Source organism: Rhea pennata, chromosome 1 (assembly GCF_028389875.1).
Source record: "Rhea pennata isolate bPtePen1 chromosome 1, bPtePen1.pri, whole genome shotgun sequence".
Lineage (NCBI taxonomy): Eukaryota > Metazoa > Chordata > Aves > Rheiformes > Rheidae > Rhea > Rhea pennata.
This window is the reverse complement of record NC_084663.1, coordinates 199,215,714-199,239,230: the sequence shown is the minus strand read 5'-3', so window position 1 is coordinate 199,239,230 and position 23,517 is coordinate 199,215,714. Positions and strand designations below refer to the sequence as shown.

The 23,517-nt window shown below is 43.0% G+C and overlaps 1 protein-coding gene across 1 annotated transcript in view; it reads left to right on the top strand.

The window, feature by feature from the left end:
• The first annotated feature begins 14,969 nt into the window (after positions 1-14,969).
• The window catches only part of ELMOD1 (ELMO domain containing 1), a 41,973-nt gene continuing 33,425 nt past the window's right edge, over positions 14,970-23,517 (top strand). The window contains exon 1 of the mRNA XM_062577481.1: positions 14,970-15,025. The gene's annotated coding sequence lies outside the window, so the exon portion shown is untranslated. The remainder of the gene's footprint in view (positions 15,026-23,517) is intronic.

Genomic DNA, 23,517 nt, shown 5'->3' with positions numbered 1-23,517 from the left:
TACACTTACTGGTCATTTAACTGCTGCTGCAGACCTTCCCTGAGCACTATGTCATACCTGCCAGCATCATACCTGCCAGTCTCTGACCCCAGAACGTGTCCCAAATAGCACTAGACACCTTTGCTGGGACAGCAAATCCTCTCCCTTGATGTCAGTGTTGTTACAGGAAGCTTGACTCTGCAGCAACAGTCTTCCTCAGCTTCAAAGTTAAGGAATCACAGTTACACATAAGTAAAAACTTTATGTGGTAACTCCACACTCACTTTCCAAAGGTCAACACGACTTCAGAACAAGCACCCAGCCACGGAGCCTTCACGACCACTGCAGCCTCCCTTCAGGAGCATCGGAAAGCGGCTCCGCAAAACTACACCCGTCTGCTCTAACAACTTTAGCTCCGATTACAGCGGCTCACACGCAACAACTGAAAGCTTTAACTAGAACTGCAGTGGCCTGGGGGGAGCCGACCTGACCTGCTGCAGGAGCCGCTTCCGAGAAGAAAAGCGCCTCACCCAGCCGAGCGGAAGGTACCAGCAGAGGGAGCACTACGCTCAGTTATGAAGTTTGGCTTTTTTTTTTTTTTTTTTTTTTTTCCCAGACACATACACGCATACGGCATCTCCACACACACAAACACCGCCAAACTCGTGGAGGAAACGGAGCAGAGGACGCGGAGGAGGCCGGTTCCGGCACGGCCCAAGCAGGCCTGGACGTGCCGCGGAACCTCCGCCGTTATTCTCCTACCATTTCTGACAGTGACGCCGGAACTTCCCACTGACGTTTCTTAAATACGTGGGGTTTGCGCATTTAAAATATACATATACACATACACACACACACACATATATATGTACGTATGTATTATACGCCAGCATCTGCGCGGATAGTTCTGCCCTTATAAACACGGGGCGTCTGTGAGAGCTGCGCCCCCCGTGAAACAGCCCCCGCCCCTCCAGCGGGCGGGTGAGGCGGCTGGCCGCCCGCCCTGCCGCCGCTGCCGGGGGGAGCCGCGAGGAGAAACCCGCCTTACACCCGCAACGGCCCGCGGGGGTGGCGAGCGCGGGCTCCACCGCCGCCGCCGCGTGTTACCTGCCTGCGGGCGGCCATCTTGGGGAAGGCGAGCGCGGCGGCGCCGCGTCATGGCGGCGCCCCGCCTGCGGCCCGCCCAGGCAGGCGGCACGGGGTGGGGGACACCCGGTGAGAGCCGGCGGGCTGCACTGGGTTTGCGTCGGCGCTGGTGAGCGTTAGGGGGCTGGGAGCGAAGGTAGGGTTTCTCTCGGGTGTGGTACTGCTTGCGGTCCGGGGGGAGCAGCGAGTGTCTCAAAGGCCGTGGTCGAATGCAGCCCCCCAAGCCTGGCCTTCCCTCCCCTCCCTGGCTTTCCCAAACTGCCTTTCCCTCAGTCGCTTTGATTCCTTTCCTCCTCTCCCCTTTTCCTTTGCTGTCTTTCTGCCATTCCCCAGCTGTCAGGCTGCGCTCCTCTCCCACTTCTCCACTCTGTCTTTCACCTTATTTAGTGCTTCACCTCTGCTTTTAATGTAACTCTTCTTTTAAGCTGCTCTACCTCCTTATTTCTATTTGCTCTAAGAATCAAAACTGCCCAGCCTGTACTTGCTGGCAGTCCCTTCCCTCACCGCCTCCTTTTCTCTCCCAGTAAAACCTGCTCTTTATCTTCCTCCTCCCAGTCAGTAAATTCTGCTACTGAGCTTGCAGCAGAAGAAAAGTTAACGTTTGAACCCACATCCCCAGCAGGACAGGCACCCTGTGCCAGGCTCAGTTCCTTCGCTGGTGATCTAGCATCCCAGCAAAGGGATACACAGAAGGATTTATGCACACAGATTAGGACAGACTTACACACAGATTGGGACAGACTTCTCCAGCGTACCTTGCCTAGAGCTAGGGATCCCAAAGCATGTTACATGAACCATTTCCATCCACGTTATGGGTTAAAGACAGCTTTGCTGCTGCCCCGCAGAGGTATTTACCTGGCAACGGCTGAGAATACACCACAGGCTGTTACATACAGTTCCTGCCTGTGTGCAGCCTTTTATCTCAAGGCAGACACAAGTGGAAGTAGGAAGGGAAAGGAACAAGGTGAAATGAAGGGATGGGGTCTAGTTTGTAGGGATACAATGTCAGAGCTGCAGTACGTACATACAGCTGGCATCATTACATGGAAGGAGCAAAAGGATGTGTCACAAGGATACGGAGGAAAACCTGTCAGATAAACATACACACAGCCTAGCACAGAGCAAGTATCCAGAGCTGTAGTGGTGTCAGTACCCACAAATGCCACCATCACAGCTACCACTACCCATATCATCTTTGGGATGCCCAGCACTAGGCAGAGGAAAACCAAAGCACATCAGTACAGCAAAGGCAGCAGTAGGCCAAGCAAAGAGTGACCCTGTAGACCTATGGCAACTTTTCCGCAGGCCACTCACCTGGTCATTAGCCATCCCACAAAGGCTTCTTAGTAAACATGTGCTGCTGACTAACCTGCTTCTCACTGAAAGGAAGGAAGTACATTCACAGCTCATTGGCTCCTATATAAGAAACTGATGCCATGAATCAGATACAAGTCTTCTATTCCCCTTCATTTTTCTTTATTATTTTCTTTATTAGACTAGCCTAACTTTATACTGCACTCCTAGATCAATATCACCCTTTCTCCCTTCTTCCTCTAAAATACTAAAATTTAACATTACCTACTTTTTCTGTCTTTGGTAGGTTAATAGTCTACTCAGCTTATCCCTTAAAAAGGCTTTTTTTTCATTCTCTATTTAAATACTAGGCTCATTTTATCTCTCTCTCAAGCTCCTGTGGGTATTTTAACCTTTTTCAAGACCAATTAGATATGGGATTCCCAGGTGAGTGGTATGCAGGGCAACTAATGAACCTTGTAAATGCAAAGTCAGAAGCCAGTTCCATTACTTTGTCCCAGATCCACTCTCTGGAAGTCTACCCATCCAGCTAGGTGTGCTTGCTTGGGGAAAAAAAAATCTATCTCCCTTGGAATATATATCATGAGCTAAGCCTTGACACAGCTATCCAGCACGCTCGAGGTACAAGCACACCAAGGATGTGAGGCTGGAGGGGCACAACTACCAGCCTATGAAGATAGTATTTGGCTAGACAGGGTCATCACCTTCCTTCCACCACATCAGTGGCAATACCTCACTCTACATCCTTGACCCAAACACTCAACCTGTGCCCTCACAAGATATTATAATAGCACAGACCTTTGCTTACATTTTCCCATATATAAAATTTGAATATCAACTACCTACGTAATGATGGTATAGCAGGGAGTTTGTTAATCTTTGAAAACATTAGGCATTATCATCTGGAATTTTTGTAACCAGAATGAAATGAGAAAGAATAACCAGACACGATGTCAACAGTTCTTCTCTCTATTAGAGTGTTGTCTGAGGCCCTCAGCATGGGAATTTTTGAAACCTGAAAGCTACCAAAAAGCTGATTCTAATGAAATTAGTTTGTATTTCATTACGAACTTCTTTTGACAAGTGGAAAACACCTGCCCAAAGGTTATTTATGTTTTACTGTTCTAAGTGCCTATGTTCCAATTCAAAACCCACAATGTGGATGGCTGTGTGTATTTTGTCTCCCTGGGATGCATTGTTGGTAGGTAAGAAGTAGAGCATAGGCTTAGTGGAACATGGCATATCAGAGCATAAAGGACAGATTCTAGCAGCTGTTTGATCCTGGTGTTCCTTAGTCACCACTTGGGTGAAACTACTGCTTTATTCTTTGGACAATTACTTCCTGGGGCATAACAGGCATGTTGTTTAATTTGTTCTTGAAATGTCTCTGCATGGTTAGCATTGCTCAAGAATTTGGGGGGTATATTGGAATAGCGTTTCAGTATCTTTCTTTGTAACCATATCAAGATTTTACTGCCATAAACAACATCCTTACCTAGGAAAATTTCTCTGATTAACAAGAAAATTATTAAAAGCTGGTTGTGGTTATTTTAATAAAAGCTGATTGTAGTCAAATCAGAATTGCTATTCCCCTTACAATTTAAGCCTTGAAGTATTGTGCAGTCTCTTTTCATGCTACATTACATGCACACAAACTCCTCCTACAGATACCACAGTATTTACTGACCACAAGTCAAAATACAGCTCTATATGCCTAACTACATTGTCACTGACTAAACAACAAAGCAGCTCACAAAAGTGAGGATTCAAACTTATTTATGTTTTATATTTTATTCTCTGATTAAAAGTGCTTTAGGAGAAGCCTCAATTTTTCTAAATAAATTTCCTATTTTTTAATGATAATATTTTTGCTTTAAAAAATCAATAAATATTTTAGTTTGAAATCAATTTTCAGAGTTTTCTTAACCAAAAAAATTGCTTTCTATCAAAATGTCTTGGGTTTGGCTCTATTTTCTTGTAAGTGATAAAGAGGAAACATATTTTAAAGCAAAATGTCATGCTCTCACAAATTTATTTGTGAGAAATAAAATTCTATTGACTTTTTTCCAGGAGCAAATTACAATATTTACTGTGCTATTAGCTATTTTGTCTTTACTACATTCTTGAGGAGATAGTCAAGTTATTGTCTATTCCTTCTAATTCCTCATCTACTTCATATGAAAATAAGTAAACAGGTAACAACACTTGTATTTCCCATGAAAAATATGTTACTGATCCATATACAGAAAGACAGTCTTACTCCCTCTTATACCAACGCAGTCTAAGTCATGCTTTAGCCTAATGTGATCACACGGGATTTCCATCACATTCAAACCCAATTACAAGAATCAAAGGAAGGTAGTAGGATTTACTGTATCAAATCTCTTGATTTGAGAAGCTGCAGTTTAAGAATCATGGCAAATAGGATATTGGTCAGGATAGCAAATTGCTACAGAAATAAGAAACCTCTGAGTACAAAATACAGCTCAAAACCACCCAAGAAGAATAGTGTAGAGGAGTACCAGAATAAATGAGAAGACACAGATGGATTGTTTTAGGAGAACATTCATGTAATTGTTAGGGACTTTGACAAATATCTGTTGACCTAAATTCAAAATGTGCTACTGCTGCCACTTAGGATAGTAAAATTCTCCATAACAAACCTCTACAGTGCCCAAGGCTTATATTTTTTAGGAAGATAGCAAGGCTCTCTCTGTGCTGCATGTCATTTTGATTCTGCATTTGTGCTGTTCAATGCTAGATTTCCTATTTCTTTCTAAAAAACAACCGAAAAACAACTTAAAAATTCTTTAGCAATTGCAAAAGACTGAAAACAGAGATGGGGAGAAATCTAAGCCCTGGTAAAATCAGTGGACGTTGTGCTAGTTATTACAATGAAGACAGGATATAACATTATTTTTAAATACTAGCAAACAAAAATCATTTATTCACAAGTGGCTCAAAAAAATTAATATCACTGTGCTTTCTGATTTCTAAGCTTTAGGCTACACTTTGTTTATACCTTCAAGCTTTTTTCCACAAACAAAAGACTTTCTAAAGTTTTTTTTTTTTCTTTAATGAAGACTGAAATTCTCCTGAAATCTCTAGATTTAGGGCATTGGAACTTTAAGAAAAATATTAAATAATATAAATTTCATGATAGCATTGTAAGATTTAGCAACACTGGTTTTGTGTCACAAACTGGTGATTATTGGTATGTTCACTTCCATCGTTATGGGGAAGTAAACACTTTTTATGGAGCAAGTTTCTTTAACACAACATTTAGCAAGATTTAGCAACACTGGTTTTGTGTCACAAACTGGTGATTATTGGTATGTTCACTTCCATCGTTATGGGGAAGTAAACACTTTTTATGGAGCAAGTTTCTTTAACACAACAATACGAGTTTATCTGAGTTTCTGAGCAGGCAGATTTTAGTTCTGTGTTGGGATAGCTTATCTAGAGAACCTAAAAAATCAGTGAAAGTTTAGGATTGGGCAAGGGGCAGCTACTTTATAGTATTTCCCTATGCAATGAGATTCCCTTAATGAAATGTAAGCAGGTGTTATAAGACTGGGGCAGAGGGGGGACAATTTTAACTTCTATTGTCAAATACACCCAGAGGTGTGTCTATACTCTTTGGTCATCATTAATATGGTGCATCCTTCTATATACCTTCACTAGAATTGGAAGCACATCCTGTAGACTTAAACAAACAGAAAATCTTTGATCTTTTCTTGGAGAGTTCTTGGAACTTTTTTTCTGAACTTCCAGGTGCAAGCCAGAATTATGGAGAAGGTTGAAGGTCAACCAGTATTCAAGAGATATAGGCCTGCCTTACCATTGTAGTACCCAAGAGAAAGTGCACCTAAGCTAACTACGTCACGCTGAACTAGAATTGTTAGCCAGAATTGAGAAGACCACAATAAAGGTTGGGTAAGAGGACACCAAATGAAGATAAATATATGGATGAAAATTGGAATTCAAAATTCTGCTGTTGCTACAGCAGTTTCCCCACATTATTTTACTTTGAATACAGTTTTTCTCCAAAGTAATAGAAGAGCATGAAACAACTAAATTGGTAAGCAGCTCTGGCCCCAAAATGTCTTCTTGTTGCCCTGTCTGCCACTTATCTAGTGTATGGGTAGAAACATGGTTAGGAATATCTCCCAGGGAAGAGTCCATGTTCAGTGACTTTTCTACAAATGACTGCAATTACAGTGTGCATGTCACAGGTCTGAAGACCCTTTGTGGTAAGTATTGTCAGGACAAAGCTTCAGCTTCTGGGAGGTTCCTGAAACATGCGTGCAAATGTTGACAAAAAAAAAAAAGTTCCTCATTTGGTTAAGGCAAAATCTAAGCAATGTAAATCCCCTAGGCACAATTACTTTAAGGCGTAATATCCATAAAGATCAACCAGCAGCTCCCAGTTCAGCTTCTGGTATGCTGCCACCATTTTTGCACTCACATAAAACCTATCAATGAATGGTCCCCAGCCTTCAAAGGTCCACATGCTGAGTAGATCAACACATTGCAGACAATTATTTTGCCCTCAGTTTTAATTTTCTGAATTTTCTCTGGCCATAAGCAATATTGAAGATTGAGGATTTAAAATCTTTCCAAAGCTTTGTCTTCTCTGCTGTAGGGAAGCTGCTGGCATTTCCCCTGCTCTACAAAAGGGGTCCCCTTGCAGGCTAGACCAATAGACCATTGTCAGTTGGTCACTATGCACACTTATCATCAGCCTTTTATCTGAAAATACTGTATAGCTACAATACTACATGATAGGTCCATGGACTATCTGTTCTAGGCTTGGAGATAATTAATGGTGTGTAAATCACCACTGGAAACACTACTCCAAAAATGACTGAGTCTTCTGTTGGCCATCTGTTGAACAGGAAATACTACTTTCACTGACCAGATGATTTTTTCTCTGCATTTCAGGAAAGTCAAGAGAAGGTCTTCTTATGCTACTCTAGTTCACTTTCTGGGGTATCAAAAGAATAATATGAAGTACTGAAAGAACCATACAAACCACTGATTCCCCTACAAATCACTGAACTGATCAACAAATATTTTATTTGGGCCTTGGAAGCAACTTCCAAGTAAGTTTTAAGATTTAAACAAAAAGATTTAAACAAAAACACTTCCTTTCGTCTGACACTCCAAAGGCTGAAAATGATCACCTCTTCTTCAAAGCCTGCATGTACTTTACATTCTCTTCTTGCTCTTTATGTTTGTTTTCATGATGAGACAGGAAGTATTATTTTTTGGAATCCCTACTTCAGTTATATTATTCTCTTCTGGCCCTACAGTCAGAATCTTACACTAACCTGGCAAAACCCAGTTCTGTCACAAGCAATTAGGATTTGGTAGGCATTCAAAATGCAATGCAACTCTGCATAGAGATCCTCCCTGCTTTCTACATTAGGCAGGCAGAATGCTTTCCTGCATATCCTTGGAAACTATCACTTCTCACAGTTATCCTTCAGGGTATAAATGTATCATAAGGACAATCATGTAATACCCAGCAGTGAATTTGTCTTATTTCACCAATCAGTATCTTTTTAAAGACCTGGTGCTTGTAGTCCAGACATCATCTGCAAAGTTAATTTTAAAAGGGAAAAATATTGCTTACATACAGAGAAATAAATATTAAAAGTTTTCTCAGGTCTTTTGCACTTCCACCTCCTCAATGCTTACAATGAGACAGGAGAAAATAATGCAGTGTATGCCATAGCCTAAAAGGCATCATCTCAATAGCTCCCATCAGCTGTTACGCTTGCAATAGATTCATGTTCCTTGGAAGAAGAATACCTGTTCAACCATAAGCAAGGCATTTATGCTAAAATTTTCAGATGACCAGTCATTTGGGGTACCCAATTTGCAGCTCATGTAATTCAGTTGTCATTGAGTTCTTTGGAGCTGTACATATATTTGACATATCTGAAAAAAAGGTTGCAAATTTTTCATCTGGATATGCCAACAAATGGAAACATGCAAAATCAGTGGATTTCTTTTTTACAGACATCGCTTCTCTGTGACTCAGTTTGCCAATCTGTATGACATTTTCATAAATATTTATCCAACTCAGCAAGGGTTTTGAATCTTCATGAGTCATTGCTTGTGTAACACTTTGTAGTCCTTAAATGCATATGCTACTTTCATTCAAAGTATTCAAAGATTAATTACAGAGGATAAATGAAAAGAAGAATACATAAGAAATGTTCATGTCCCTTTTTGTTTCCCTTGTTGAGTATTTGTTTCCAAAAAATGGTGTGTTATAAATACAAAGCTTTTTTCTTCATGCATACATACCTCTTAGTGGACAGTATCAGGAAACAGTATGATGTTAACCAGCATGTTGAGTTTGTTCACTTTTATTACGATAAAAAGCAAGCATTTTTAGCATATAGGATTTGATACTCCTGTCTACAATGCTGTTTTGTTTAGTTTTGCAAATCTCTATATGGAAAGAACAAACATTTAAATTAAAGCATTATAGCATTAAATGCTCTTAATTCATATGAAGACAAAGTCCTTCCAGTAGAATCTTTACTTCAAGTGATGGGGCAACTAAATGAGCATACTGGCTGCTTCACTTAGCTGTCATCTCTCTAAAGTCTATATAAGTAAGCCTGACACACATCATCTCTCATGTTATCATCATCTACATGCTTTTGTTATTGTCTTCTGTGTTTAATTTTACAGCATCTTCAGTCAAAGAAATATGAGTGAAACGAAGTGTGGCACTGTAAATGAACAAAATGACTAGGAGAGCATTTTAAAAACGGACGTAAAGACTGTGCGCAAACTGCTTTAGTTGCTATAATACCAATGTGTCAGTCATGTAATACACCACCACAGAAATTTCTGTATGTGATACTTGTCCTGAGCCAGGCACAAAGAAATGACGGCCATGCCAATATTTCAAAGTAGAGCGTGGAGACAGATCTCAAGAATCAAAATGACTCCCTAAATAGCAGGAAAATAATTCTATTCTCAGTGCTCTCTTTTTAATTAGGGTAACCAGATTTCTTAAACAAACAAAATCATGTACATTAAATATTCAAAATGTATTTTGGCATCTCATCCTTCTCTTTAGCACAGCAGGACAGTTCTTTATAGCATGCTTCTATGTCATTCTGCAGCCCAGCTGTAGGTGTGCATTTTGAGGTGGGGGGAAGACATCTGCAGGTAAGCACCCATACACCCATCAAGTACACAGCTCCCAGGAACACAGTCAACACTTACGTGAATGAACATGGACATCAAAGAGGGGAACACCTGACTACACCACATAATTCAGGATCATGCTGACTGCCTGGACATTGCTTGGAATGGGGATGAGTGAATTACAGACCCCAGATCCCATTCAGTAAATCCCAGCCTAATTACCTGGTTACATAGAGTGAAAACAGAGGCTAATACATATGTCGTACAGTATCAGACATAAACAAAGATGCTAATCCAACTTGCACATGAGTGTCCTCAGGTGAAGGCTCCAAAAGTGCAGTGATTCTTACACATAAGCAAATGCACAGATATTTAATGTACATTTCTAGATTCTCATGGATCCCCAAGAGGGGCTGATTCCATATCTCTTTTATCTCTTTTTAAGTATTCAAAATAAATTATAGATCTCCAGGCAGATATCTAAAAGCTCTTGGCTACCACAATATAGGAGTAAGAACTGTATTGTGAGCATCCATCCCGCTGCATTTGTAATGCAGTCCAGCAGCCAGATAACAATTTGCTATAGACACCTTTCACTACAGAGCTATCAATGGCCAGCAATACCTCTTGATGATTCCTGTTCCCAGTAGTAACCTCACAGACTTCAGATTCCTCCTCTGCAATGATCATTACTGAACTTTCCTTCATCAGGGAATTTACACCCCAAATGCATGTGTGTAGACTAGTGATAACTTGGGTTCAGCCAAATGTTGTCCTCCCCCCTACACTTTTACCCGAGCATCCTGTTCAGAGTGGACCATATGACACCTCCCAGAAGGCACAGCTGGACACTTGCTCAATGACACCATACACCTAGGGTATGGGCCTAGCTCAGGTGAGCTCGGTTCCTATCTGAACATCTTGACAAAAGTCCTAGCATCAGATTCACAAATTACGGAGTTTCTTTGCCATCTGTTTGCTACTGTCTTTGGAAAGCCTCCATTTCACCACATACCAGTGTTTCGTCTTTTTATGTGGAGATCTAATGCCAAGGCCCTGTACAGTTTCGTATATATACAGGGATCTCTGAATGACAAGAGGTGTGATACATTTCCACATAGAGTAAGGGCAAATAACTGTTTAAACTGAAATCACATTTGATGCATTTCAGTAGACAAGACTACTAGGAGAAAGGTATAGCTGTTTTAATACACATTTTTCCCCCACAGGCAAAAAAATTTGTTCAGCTCAGTCAAAGTAATACAGAAACTTTCCTTTGATATCACAAGTATCTTTATACTTAGCAGTATGCTTCCATTACAGCAATTTTCTTTTAAATGCACAGCCCTGTCACCAATTGCCTCTTGCATTAGATCACTCCTGGCTTTATAGAGCCAGAAGAGCCACTAAGAAATAAAAAATAAAAACTCTTAGCTGATCCCCAGGTCCCAGCCCAGGAAAAGTGCTAGCAGCATGATTAAAGGCATGGCTGTGTCAATCACACCCTGACAATGCCCATCTACAAAAGGTCCCTGCCAGGTGAAGCCTAGGGCAGGTGAGAAACATTAAAAGCAGTCAGAGAAGGTTTTTATTTATGCTGAGAGGAGACTGAGTGTCCTGTTTGGTCCTGAGTAAGACCAGGAGTAATCAAAATGATAATCTGAGCTATTGACTTCTAAAACTGAGGTAAGAAAAATCCTTATGTAAACAGGATTTTTTTTTTTTCTTATCTTTCCTTACTACAACTTTTATGACTATTCTAGTGTTAGGAAAAATATATTCTTTTTCTTGTCTGTTTTAAGTAGTTAAATACAACTATAAGTGAAATATTTCTGCCACTGTCTACATCTACTACAAAATGAAAAATATTTTTCTTAAAAAGAAAACAAAATGAAATATTTTCTGTCCTTTGATGAAAATATTAGCTGAAGAGTGGTTTCACATATACATGTAATAGTGCTTGGGTGGCACTTTTCCTGAGGAAAGAGAAATGCTGGAACATGTCAGAACCACATGAGGTTCTCCACAAGGGCATAGCATGCAAGCTTTTTGTCAACCTTGTGTTTTATCAGTAAATTGTACAACAACAAAAACTTCCATCCAAAATAAAGAGCAACTTGAGTTTTTCATTTTTCACTGATATCTGAGCTAGGTCTCTTGCTATCTGGTTTTACTGTTCCTGTTATTTTCTTTCAACACTAAATTAATCATGCAGGTGACCTTGCTGGCTTTTATTACTCACAGCAGGCTCTACGAGCTATTGCTAGGGAAGTGTGACAGGGCTCAACTAGTGGGATTCTGTATCTATTTTTTTAATATGTATTTCACTGCTGTTTCTAAATACAGGCAATATTTCTGCTATAAGGCACAACTTCTTCCACTAGCTGTAAGTTAAAAAGAATTGCATTGTTTGTAGAAAAGTACAGCACAGCAAAAAGATTTCTAGCTGTTTATAATCATAAGAGCTGTTTGTCTTTTAATCTATGCCCCTGTTATCTTTAAAACATTATTTTGACTCAGATGAGAACAATGATGCTGAACACAGGAAATAGTGATGCAAGTAACTTCCATCCCAAGATATTGAACGAATGGGTTCATCAAACTGCAATTTGATAGGTTTTTGACAAGTTACATGTTATCAAGTTTGGAATGGTACTGTATGACTATAGATTAGCAATGTACTGCCTAATTTCAAAGAACTGGCTGAAGGTCATCTGGAGAAAACAAAGATTATTGGCCTTAATAAGGGACTACTAGTCCCTTAAATCAGGGTTTAAAAAAAAACAAAAACTGTTCTAAAGATGTGAAGGAAAATGGAATAAGCTATAACATGACCTTACTAAAGGCAAATATGACTAGGCAAGTATAGCATTTTCCTTTGACAGGATTACTGATTTTCTGGACAGCAGCATGGTTAAGGGAAAAGCTAGAGCCACTTTCAGGAAAGCGTGTGCTATGATGCTATAGGGAAATAGCACATATGATGCTATAGGAAAATACAGGAGAACAGCACAAACACTGCCAGGTAACCCACAGAGGTGGGTTTTTGCTCTGGCAGCACAATGCTGGGAAAAAACCTACAGCACTGATGGCTTTCAGAGTTACTTGAGGATTGAATTTAACGTCAAGTAATAATGTATGAAGTAAACTTCTTATCAATAAGAAGCTAGACAAATCATTAACTGAAATGTTGTATGAGAAACGGATGATTCTGCATTTGTCACTCTCACCTCCAAGAAACAATATTAAGACCAAGGCCATGTTTTTCAAGATTAACAAGAACTCTCACCATAAGCTATCAGTTGCAAATGACTACAAAGAAGAAATGCCCAACTGCATGGCTATGTGCCAACAGTGTGATTTAGCCATGAATAATTTTTAGGCTGGAAATCAGGCTTCTAACTATCAGGGACATTAAATTTTCAGGCAGCTAACTGCAACTGTAGCAGAGGAGAAAAACCTAACTGTGGTGGGGTTTTTTGTTTTTGTTGTTGTTGTTCCCCCCCCACACACACACACTGCTATGGTCTACAGCAACTTTTTAGAAGTTTGCCACAGGAGCAAGAGACTAGAATGAATGGTTCTTTCCAGTCTCCATGTTTGTGGAAAAAAGTATGGCATTTGGGGGGGGGGGGGGAGAGATTACTATTGTAGCATGGATCTATCTTTTTTGATGCTCCTGATATGTGTCTCAAAATTGTGCGTGATTTGTCTTAGGAAGTTCAGTGCACACCTATTTGGACAAAGCATATTTGAACTCTGTTACTGAAATCTGTGGTGAAGTTCACCAGTACTAAGTTTAATTCATCTGGGGATGCAGTGGTTCCTCCTGTGTAGGGCTAGAGCAGTTCCCAGCAGGCACAGGAACCAAGAGCAAGGATTTCTTGGGGGAGAAGAGGGTGGGCAAACAAAAACACTGTGATCTAGAAGCTGGAAGTAATACCATAGTACAGGAGGAAGGAGAAGGAAATAGTTTTCTGGTTGCATTGATGCATGGAAGTAAGGTTGAAGGTTTACTTTGGTGTGCAAAACGTGACACACAAATGAGGTTGTTAAGCTGCAGTATGAAACTTGCTGTTCGGTGGGGTTCCTCGGTAGCCAGTGGACAACAGAGGCTGCTTAGCCTGTCCCTGCTTTTCAGTTAGCTCTGCAGACCAAAATATCTGCCAGTTAGGTGCATTAGGCATACTGATGTTATGAAGTGGAAGGGGGTCTACATAGCTGTGGTTGAAGATGAGGATTAAGTAGCAGTCTCTTTTGCCTTGGGTGCAAGACATGAATGGCATTTCTTAAGTCATTTAGTGCTTGACTTGGTGACCTTAATGTTTTCATCATGCTTCTTCAATAGTTGATTATGGACTGAAAATGACTGAAAAGGGAGGACCTGGAAGAAAATTAAACCACATCCCTTTAACTAGCATGCAGAAAGCTATTTTTGGGTCCAGCATGGGAAAAAGCACTTTGAAAAAGAGGTTAATTAGCATTTTCAAGAGACAAGTATAGACTAAGAATCTCCTGGACAAGGTGGGGGTGCCAGGGTGGCCTGACAGCCTGCTTACAGCTTCAAAGGATCATCTGGAGAGATGCATGTAGCAGTAATGACAATTAGAGACTATTTGCCTCCTGACAGCAGTTATAGCATTGGGCAACTTCAAATGCTTCTGTGGATGCTTCAGACAAGCAGCAGTCACTTCCCTCTCGGAGGGAAGGCTGTATAGATAGCCTGGCATGCCTAGGATTGTGGTTAGCAGGCTTCAGCTTTGATCAAAAGCCCTCAGGCTATCCCGCTAGGTAGGAAAGGGCCCGAGCGCCTCCACAGGTGGGTGGGGTGGGATGCGGAGGCAGGAGCTTGCCTCGCTGGGATGCTGCCCTAGCCAGCTGGCACCTTAACCCCTGTGAGATGTGCCCTGCTCTCCTGCCGTCCCATAACTGTCCCCTGTCGCTGGCCTCCTGCCAGGCACAGAGCCAGGCAGGTAGCGCCTTCCCTCGGCAGAAGCGGGCAGGAGGGGAGGGCAGGTCTCGGAAAGGGGCTCGGTGCGGGGCGCAGCCGCGGGGGCCTCGCTCGGCCCTGCCCTGCCCTCGGGGCGCCGCGCAGGGCCGAGCCCGGGCGGTGGCAGCCAGCCGGCGCCGCCGCGTCCCCTCGGGGCGGGCTGGGCCCCCGGCCCGGCCCGGCCCGCAGGCTGCGGCTCGGCGGCGGGCACGGCCCCCCCCCCCCCCCGCCCGCCGGTAGGCGGCACCGCCGCCCGCCTTCCTCCCCCTCCTCCTCCTCCTCACCTTCGCCGGGCGCAGCAGAGCGGGGCGCCGCGCCGCGGACCCAGACCGCGGCGGCGCCGCAGCCCGCGCCCGCCCGGCGAGGACGGCCCGGGACGGCGGCGGGGCCGCGCCATGGCGCTGTAGCGGCCCGGCAGCGGTGAGTGCGCGGCGCGGCTCGGCACGGCACGGCACGGCACAGCAGCCCACTCCCGGCGGGTCGCCTAGCGGCGGGCGGGCGGCTCCCGGGGGGGGCAGGGGAGGCGCGACTCGGCCGCGGCGCCGCAGCCTCCCCCGCCGCCCCGCGGGAGGGAAGTTTTGCCCCTTCGGATGCGGGACCCTTCGCGGGGAGACCGTGCGGCGTTGTGCGAGCGGAGGTGGTGCGGGGAGAGGTTGTGGTGTGCTCTGTGTATGTGGGGGGGGGTGGTTTTTCTTTTCCCCCATTGCAATTTTTTTTTTTTTTTTTGGGGGGGGGGGGATGTTGCGGCGGCGGCCCCGCAGTGCCGGCCGGGCCGGGCCGGCTGCCTTGCCCTGCCCGCCGCGGTCGGGGATGGCTGCGGCGAGATCGCCGGGCTCCCGGGGACTCCGCTTGCAGCGGCGTACGGACCCGCCGGGGCTTCGCCCGCCCCGCTGTTGCTGCACCCGCTTCCGAGCGCACGCTGCGGTGAGCGCCGGGGGTCCCGCGTGCTCGTGTCTGCCCCCCCGCTGCAGCTTTTCTCCCCACTTCCACGGAGACGGTCGGAGGAGCGTAGCTGAGGCGCGCGGCGGGGCCGCGCGGGGAGGGGGCCGGGGCACCCCCCGTCCCGGCTCAGCCAGCCCGGCGGATCGCAGCGCGCCCGGGTGGTGACAAAGGCGCTTGGAACAAAGGAGCCATTTTAGGCAGAAAGAAATTTGTTCTGCCACTTGTGTGCTGCAGTAAAGCCGCGTCTTCGTTCTTCTCCCTTCTGCCCTCCCCCCCAAAAAGCTAGCCGGGCTTATCCCGAGGCAAACTAAAACAGAAAAAAATAGTTACGCATCTCGCAAATCCTGCATCGTCCCTGTGCACTGCAGCAAGGTTAGTTCGTCCTCTGTTTCGAACGTGTAGCTTTTTTAAGGAAAACCTATTTTATACCAGGAGAGCTATGAATACTTGGAGCAGTTGTGTGTGCTTGTGGTGAGAACATCTCATCTCCCCAAGATGAGAACAGTATCTATGTGTAGTAATTTAATATGGATTGCATACTTAAGTCTGTTTAGCACTCTTAGCAGATTACACCCCAGAAGGGACTTGGTGATTCCTAGGAGATGCTGCTTTTCTCTGTGATTCCCCTCCCCCCTTTTAAATGTGGATAACTATCTGTGTAGGCTGACTGTGTCGAGGTACAACTAGAAATATCTCCTGTGACTTGTTCAATTCTTAGCACTTAAAACGATATGCAGGTTATATTTCGGCTAAGGCTAATGCAAATCCACACTACTGTAGCAATAGACTTATCACCAAGCCTGATAAATTCTCGTATCAGAAAGCCTATGATCTTCAAGAAAGAAATCATGTGATAACTTCAGATATTGCATGCATCCTTCTTGACAGAAAATCAGCAAAAAAAGATACTTCCAGGGAAGCGTTAAACAATGGAAAATCAAGCATTAACAGAACACACTTGATAACTTTCATACTGGTTCACTAGAATAAAGTAAAACATGTTCTTCTAATGTAAAAGCCTGCTATCTCTAAGCATATAAACAAAGTATTTATGAATCCTTTGCCTGCTCAGTTCATGAGAGAGTGTTTTATTGCATTACAGCTACAGGGACAGCATCGTGTTGGCTAACTTGATTCTTGTGAACCTAAGAATTTCCTCTCCAAGGAAAGTTTTCATTTGTTTTTGTTTTGTTTTTTTCCCTATCACCCTTGCCATGGAATTACAGCACGTTGAGCTAAGATATATTTTAGCTAGGAAACTTCAGGGCTATGTTGCAATAGCTGGTTATTTTGTTATCTATGTTATATTTGTGCCCTGCACAAACAGCTTCTTGCTCTTGTTTGCAGGAATGTAGCCCTACAGTGAGGGAAGCAAGGAAAATGCTGTGCACAAGCGCGAGTGTATGTAGGGCTCCAGACTGCTGCTAGTATTTAAGGCATCCTATGTTTTAAAACTGCCCAGAGAGAACTTGCATTTACAATTAAGCTATGATCAGCTGTAACCAATGTTAGTGAAAATTCTGTTTAGCTATACAGACAGGGCATGTGTGGTATACACAGCCAGGCAAGCTTGTTTTTCCCAGGGGGGTCATTTGAAGTGCTAGCAGAAAATTACAAGAAGAGCATGTCTGGGCTCTCTGGTGATCAAATCTTGTTGGATTTAATGCCCTTTGGCTCATGAGGCTTTTTTTTTTTTTTTTTTTTTTTAATGAACATCTGCTCAGCTTTTTTGATTGGAAAGCTCGTTTTATTTGACACTCCTTTGAAATGTTCTTTTGCTCAGTGGTATAGGTCAAAAGACTGCATGGAATATTCTATTTTTCTTGAATTCCAGCTTTGGGAAGGAGGCAAGAAGAAACTCTCCTCTTGTTTGGAAGACAGGGTTTGCTGGAGTACTGGGAAGGAAGCCAGATAGTAAAATTCTAAATTAGGAAAGAAGGGTAAAGTGAGGAAAAAATAAAATGAAAATTGAGGATAATGTGAAGAGATGCAGGAAACACATATGTAGTGAAGCACCAAGGTAGTGAAGCACTGAGGCTGTGTTTCAGGCTTAATGTCTTCAGCATCCATGTAACTTGTGCCAAGTGCTGAGCTGTGCTGCACCGCAGCACTCACCAAGTCTATTGCAAAAGCACAGCGGTGCCCGAGCCCCAGCGTGAAAACTCTGCTTGTTGCTGCCGAGCTATGGAAAGAGTAGTGTGATGGCAGAGGCAGCAAGGAGCAGCTTCCCGAGCCGCTTACCAATTGTGCAGAGGACTACGTGAGCGCTCCTCCTTTTCAAGGCAGAGTCAAGCCGTTCAGTGGTAAACTAACCTGCTTGACATTGCCTTAAAAAACAGGATATGTTGACTCTAGCAATCTGGCTTACATCCAGCCTGAGTGTCTGACATACATCCTCTGGAGACCATCTCCAGTTGCCTTGTGCTGGTTCAGGTCTCAGAACGGTCTTGATACAGGAGAACCAAACTATTGCAATGAAACTAATCCAGGAGTCCCACTGTAGGAGCTCTCACAGTTACTGAATCTTGCGTGAAAGATGTTGGCTTCTTAAAAATACCTCTCGGTGCTAATCAAGTGAGCAGTTCTCATCCTCTTTGGCATAAAACCAATTAATGCCCCACAGCAAGTATGTTAGCTTCAAACACTTCTGGCAGTTTATGCTGGAGTGTTGTCTCCCTCTCTCCACAAAACATGAGCACATGCTTCTCATCTTTTTCCGTTATAGCTAAGAGGCCCTTCAGAAGAGACAGCTAAGAGACAGCTTCCAGTACCTGTATTAGATATAATAACTGATTGTGACCAGGTGGGTAGAGCTGGTGGTTTTGATGTGTACTGCACTGGATGTAAATCTTCAGTCTGAGCACTCCATTAGATTTCAACCAGCTACAGTCACATGCAAAGACTTTGCAAAGGCATGCAAAGAAGCCTGAAGAATGGAAGACACACAGGAAGTGAAAAGAGTAGAGTTTAAAATAATCTACGGACTTGGCAGGTGAAACTGCAGCTTGTTAGAGCAGACAAGTGGGGCAGGATACTGCAGTCCTGCCTATAGTATGGATAGGAAACTGCATTACTGTGAGTTATCCCCTCCCTGGTACGACTCTATCTAGAATACTTCACAGGCATTTTTAGTCTCCCAATAGCCTGACTATGTTAATGTTTTAGCTCAGTGTGGTGTGGATTTTTTTGTTTGGCTTTTAAAGCAATTGTCCCAGTTGTCCCTGCTTTCTGTTCTTTAGCTCCTGTAGTGATCGGTCTTGGAGCACATGAGAAGAACTGGAGGACTGTTTGGGGGAGCTGGGAGCATACCTAATATACCCACTGCAAATATGCATGCAGTTCAAGGGACCAGGCCAGAGCTAGTCCATAGTGTGTATCAGGGTGGGGGAAATTGTTTTGTTTTGCTGTTTGTTTGTTTTTTTAAAAAAATAACTTCCTTCCACCTCCAGCTGAATGTATGTAGTCTTGACTTCAATTATGTGGCACCAATTGTTTGGCTCAACAGGTCCACTCTGTTGGTCTGTACTACTTGCTGATGTAAGCTGTAGCTTGTGTGGAAAGTATTTTCCTTCCCGGGGAATGAAGTGAGGCAGAGAGACTAAGTGACAAGCCAAAGAACAAAAAAAAAAGCCACTATCTCCATTGCTGTTTTTGCCATGCTGCGAATTCAGTCCTTTAGAGTTAATTGATACCTTTGAAAGGTGCAGAAGGAAGAAAGTCTTTTTCTGTAAAGAATGCCTATTTAGGACTCTGTACAACTGGATAATAGTTTCACAAAATGGGAGTTCTTCCTTCGTATATACCACCTGCCTTCTCAGTGCACCTGTGTATCTGCCAGAAGCAAGTTGGTAAGTTCCATCACGTTCCAAAATTGTGATGCTGCCTGAATCTGCATATGGGGCATGGGGTTCCTGCAGCCAGTTCCAGACTGCATGGGTGACTAGATAAGTTTTACCATTGATTTTTTTTTCCTTTTTTTCTCTTTTTGATTTGTTTTTGTTTTGTAGTAGTCGTACCATTATAAAAAATGATCGGATCTCTATCTTCTACTGTCCTCCAAGATCTTTTAGCTATTGAGACTTTTTGTCCATGGTGTGGCAGTAATTCATGAATGTACTGATAAGACTTGTACAATCTGGTGGGCCAGCAGATAGTAGGGATGAGAACACTAGAACAAAGTGGTCTAGTGGTCGTGGAAGTCACTCCTTTTCCATAGCTCCAGCAGGGAGATCACAAGAGGAAGTGCATTATTCCCTCTTCCCACTTTGCCTTCACAAATCACTGAATCACAGAATGGTTGAGGTTGGAAGGGACCTGTGGAGATCATCTAGCTGAACCCCCTGCTAAAGCAATGTCACCAAGAGCATGTTAGACAGGGTTGTGTCCAGGCATCCTATCTCCAGAGGAGGAGACTCCACAACCTCCCGCAACCTGTTCCAGTGCTCTTACTCTCACAGTAAAGTTCTTCCTTATGTTCAGGTGGAATTTAAAAGCTTCACAAAGCTTCATCCTTATTAATATTGACCTGGATGTAAGCCATCAGGGAGATTGTGCTTTTGTGCTACACTAAGATGAATGTAGGGTTTGTTAAATTTGGGTTTGCTAGGTTTTTGCACTCTGTGTCAAGGCAGCTTGAGGAGAACAGATGGATTGAAGAAGGAAGAGGATTTCTTGCTGTACCAGTTGAGTATGAGAAGAGTGAGGAGGGAATATGAGGGAGAGTCTTCCTAGAGGAAGATGTGGAGAATAGGACAAATCCTAGACACAAATTTTAAAAAGGTGAAGGCCATATACCCTGTCCCTAGCATTTGGTGAGGGGCCATGAGGAAATCTCCAGGGAGCTGTGAGATAGTAGTGTTCTTCTGTGAACTTTGTCCTGACCCTTGCAGTACAAGTTTTTTGAGTTGGTGCTTGTTGTCTTTACGCAACCCTGATCTTGGAGGCTCCTGTATGCAAAGGAGATGTCTGAAAGCTGTTAGATTTAGGTTTCTGTGTGGAAGAGAAAAATGTTTCAACACTAATTTTTGATACAATAGACTATTTCAGCTAGAGTGGCTTTCTATCTTCTCCTCCCCACCCCTAGTCCCTGTTGTTTATTATGTTACAGGAGTGGTTTGAAACTCTGTGTTACTACTTTTCCTCGTGGGGTGTGGGGGTTGAGCAGCACAGCATGAGCAAGGAGATCTTGTACATCAGTTAGCACCATATGCAAGCCAAGCAATTCAGAAAAAACTCTAAAGCATGCAAGACATGAGATTGTTAATCGTTCTGTTGCAAACAAAGGATGCCCCTGAAATTGGGAGAAAAATTGGGTCTGCACACTGAACTGTATCATACAGGTTACTATCTCTGGATTATATCAGTTTAGATTACTGAGTTTTTGGTGCATCTGCAGGGGCTCTGGAAACTTGGCTTGCCTATTTGCTTTAAACAGTATTTCTAACTACCACTTTATATATTCGTACCCTTTACAGTCTGAATGTGAGGTGTCTCTCCTGTTACTCTAAGTGCTAAGGGATGTGGAAGAAAGTAGGCTTTCCATGTTACTTTGCGATAAGAATGGGTGCTGTTATGGTAATGCCATCAATCATCCTATCCTTGTTTATATTCTTCCTGGCTCTGCTTTTGTTCCTCTTCCCATGAGTAATATTGTAGCAGATATTTTCCAATGATCTTCATGTCTCTCTTCTCACGTTCTTCTCCCTTTTTACTCTTCTCTCATCAAATCTTTGTCAGCGTCTCTTTATATCCAATAGTGAGCACAAGAAAGAAAGAAAACACCTGGTATCACCCAGTAGGAAGTGGAAGAGGGAAGGATAACACCATGGTAATTCAGCTTTTCCTTGCTACTGACCCTTTTCCCATTTGTTGAAGAAGGACATTTTGCACAACTAGCACAGATTCCTGGGCCCATCTGAAAGCATTTTTCATCTATCTTGCTTACCAGCAAACACACCTTTACTGACTTCAAACCATGTTTTTCATCTTCTGCCATCTGCAGATCTTTGTCACTTTTTTCTTTGAACTAGTCATGTTACTAGGGTGTTCCTGTTACTATTTCCCTCCTTTCTATGAATGCCCCCATCACCAAACTTCATCCTAGCTTTCCTTATATGCCAGTGATAGCAATGCTTCATTTTGGTGCTGCTTGTTAGCTTAAGCCACAGAATGGTGAAATTGGTGTAAATGCACTCCGTTTTAGAGTTATTAACACCCTTGTGAATGAATGCTAAAAATTGGTAAGGTATTCATGACCCTTGCAAGTTGAAGAAGTAGCAAGTAACTGCAAGAGCACAAGCCTGTTTGAATAACAGGCTTGGAAAGATATCCTTGAAGTTATTTCTGACCATATTATAATTCCAATTTCTTACTTGAAGGACTTAAACCTGCTCCAACTAAAGTATGTAGTTTGCAGTATTTATAGCAGCAAGTTCAGAAAGCTTTCTGCTTTGCTTTGAAAAGTAGATTCTCTCTTCCATCTCTCCTCTCCCCAAACCTTGGTGGGACCAGAGCAAACTACCTTATGTGTAATTTTCTGTGCAGCATGTGCATAAACAGAGCTCCAGGAAGGTCATATACTTGGAGTTGCCCAGGTTTCCTGTTCCCTCTCTGTGGATGTAGAACACCTTACTGAGTAGCAAATAAGAGGTAAAATAGGTCATAGTGTTACCCGAAAACTGCTGTGGGAGATGTTCAGTATCTTGTAGACATGGTGCTTCTTGACACTGTTCTGTTGGTTTACTTCATGGGAATTGGTTATTCTTGAATTCTAGCTTAGGGAACAGCAGGTCCAGAAAATTACAGAAGGAAAAGAGTAAACTCTTATGCACCCACTCTTGCCTGTCTGCCTTGGGGGTCAATGGAAAAGTTGTCACTTACATGTCAAAGTGATCTGGATGCAGTGATAGGAAAACTGGCCACCACATCAAGCAATTTTTTGTTGGACCAATATGAATTATGTCTGACGCTCACCAATTTTCTGGGCAAACCTACTGTCTTATTTTTCCCTAGCCTGGAAGGATTGTTCAGCCTTTGTCTTGATGCCTCTGATGTTCTTGTCTTGCTTTTTTTTTTTGGTCATCTTTTTTAACCAAATAAGTGTGGAAGACCTTAATTCTATGAGCTTTCATGCTGGCATTTGGTATGCGGTTGTATTAATCAAATGGTTGAATTAATCCTACCTTGCAAGTAAAGTTAAGTGAAGTTGCAAGTAAATATAATCAATATTGGAAAGGTAGAGTAAAGAACAGAGTGACCATCTCTAGCATAACTCCATTGACATTGAGAATCTGGATTTGACCCATTGGTAGGATGATGAGTATCTTCCCCCAAAAGCTATACTGAGTGTTAAGAATTGGCAAGGCTCTGAAGCAAATCTAGAACTTGGTTATTTCTGGTAGCAAATGAAAAGGATAATGAAGCAGTTTCTATTCTCTCTTCATATCTAGGCAGTGAGGTGAAAATCAAGAAGACAAAAAAGGGCATCAGTTGGATTTATTTATTTAAACTTGGTGTTTCTACAGTAATTAGTCTGAGAACTAACCCAGAATGCCTCTCTCTCTTGATTTTTATGCATCCAGTCTCATAGGATCTATCCTAAAATTGGAAGAATGTTGCTACAAAGTGTGATGTTTTATTTAGAACAGATTTCCTCTCAGTACAAGCTGTTGTATGGTATGTATGAAAACAGAGCAAGTAGGCTAGAAACATTGAACTGAAAACCATGCAGGCACAGAGGAGCCAGCCAGATGAAGTTGCTGTACTCCTGTGTGCATCAGAGGTCAAATGAAAGTTCATAAGATGTGGCCAAAAATAATGCTTTTGTTATAATGCATGGAGAAAGCACAGGAAAAAAACAAAACAGAACAAAAAAAACCACACAGCTTCACCACCACTATGTTGCTTCAGTTTGAGTCGAAGGCCATTTCAAGCATGAGTGTTTGGGGGCCTTCTTTGGGGGGTGAGGTGGG